Here is a 1,932-nt window from a genome sequence, read left to right as displayed (position 1 = left end):
TGATGTGTCACATTACACAGAGACAAAGTGGTTGTGTAAGTGCTATTTATTATAAAGTGCTGGAGTGCTTTATTTACATTGTCCATGATTGTGAGTCCATTAGTGTGACACCTTCCATTGTGATCCTACACAAGTGCAAAAGGACATGTCATTGGACATGCTGGGGTGAAGTGTCAGACAGTGCAGAGGGACAGGATTTGCCAATGAGTTAGAGAGAGACAATCACAGGGCAGGGTGACAAGATAAACAGTGGGCTGAAGAACAGTGCTTGAGTGCAGTTGTTTCAAGACTGGCATGTTACAAAGCACAAGACCTTGGTAATAGGGGGCCATGTGGCAGGGACTAGTGCTACCGGGTACTCTTACGGGTGAAGGTGATATGTTCCACGTCTTCATCTTCTGATGTGTGTGTTGTCTCCTCTGCCCTTGGTGGTGGTGGTTGTGAAGGGGCACCACACACCTCAGTGTTTGAAGATGTGGAGTCAGACATCCAGGTAGCGGCCAACTGTGGGGCTATTAAGGGCAGTACTGTAGCAAGGAGGAGCTGCTGGTTCTTAAGAATAGCAGCCACATCACTGTGGTAGACAGCCTGGTCGGCCCTGAGGGGGTCAATATTGCATTCGTGCATGTGTTGACATGATTGTTGTTGGAGGTGTTGTGTCAACTCTTACAGCTGTGCTGATTTCCTTCACACTTTTTTTCAAGTTCTTGCAGGATAGATGTTCGCCCTTGCATGGCTGCTGCCTGTTCTGCAGTTGACATCATGCACGAACGCACCCCCTCTAGGCTGGCTGCCATATTTTGCATCCCCACCCGCACCTCCTTGGCCAGCTCCCGCTGTACTTCAACTACAGTTCTCTCAAAGCTGGTGCCAGTGTCGTCAGAGTCCTCAGCTGGGTTGGAGATGGCAGGTCGTACAATTGGGGGGGTGGGTGGGTCCTCTGTGATGGCTGCTGTATCTGCGCTCCTTCTTGCGACTGAAGGTGGGGTCTGGAGGGTTCCAAGGACATCTTGGAAGATCTGCTGGCTGATGTTTGTCAGCTCGTCATCCATGTCATCAGGGAAGTCCAGGACAGGCATGTTCCCAGGAGAGCCTTCGTCCTCTGCAATGAGATATTGTACAATTAGTGTGTCTGTCTTGTTGGATTTGTAATGTGACGTGCCTGCCTTCTTATTTGTTGCACATTGTGATCTTGGTTCCTGTTCATTGTTCCTGTCTATAATATTAGCATTCTCCCAGGCCTATGCCCCACCTGCATGTGACATGTAGTGTGGTCAGTTTGGGGACTTGGCAGCATCACATCCTCCAGGTGTTGGTTCTGGCCTATTTGTGAAGTGCCACCTTCTTGTCCTATTCAACCCTCCGCCCACTTCCATTCTCATGGTGAGGCCTTGCTCTGGCTGCGGTTGTTCTGATGGCACTTGAACCACACTTCACAATCTGGAACTGAGCCAGTCTCAGATATTTCACATCCAGCTATATGTTGCTAAGACCTAGCATATACTATGTATAGCATTGGCATGGCACACTACAGATGTCAGCATTGGTAGTGTGTAATGTTGATGTTGGGGAATGTGTGCTACATTGGATTGCACTGATGGTCCTAGCAGTGTTCCATTTCCTCTTTTGACTGTGAGGGTGAATTTCACTAGCCAGTGACATATGTCCTCCCCCTCAATGCTGTTGTCTGAGCAGTATGACATTTGGGATGTTGCATGGTGTCATTGGAGCTATTGTGACCCAAGCACAGGGTGGACCCTGACATATGCAGCATGGGTATGACATTAGTGCTGTGTACCTCATAATGTTTATGACAATGGCTGATGTTTATAGCAACTATGGACCTTAACATTTGACAGGATTAGAACATTTATATTGATTACAGGGGATTGATAATGTTGTCATCCTGAACCCTCTAATTTGGGTGTGTTT

The sequence above is a fragment of the Pleurodeles waltl genome, chromosome 3_1 (assembly GCF_031143425.1).
Source record: "Pleurodeles waltl isolate 20211129_DDA chromosome 3_1, aPleWal1.hap1.20221129, whole genome shotgun sequence".
In the NCBI taxonomy this organism is placed as follows: domain Eukaryota; kingdom Metazoa; phylum Chordata; class Amphibia; order Caudata; family Salamandridae; genus Pleurodeles; species Pleurodeles waltl.
This window is presented reverse-complemented; position numbering follows the sequence as displayed.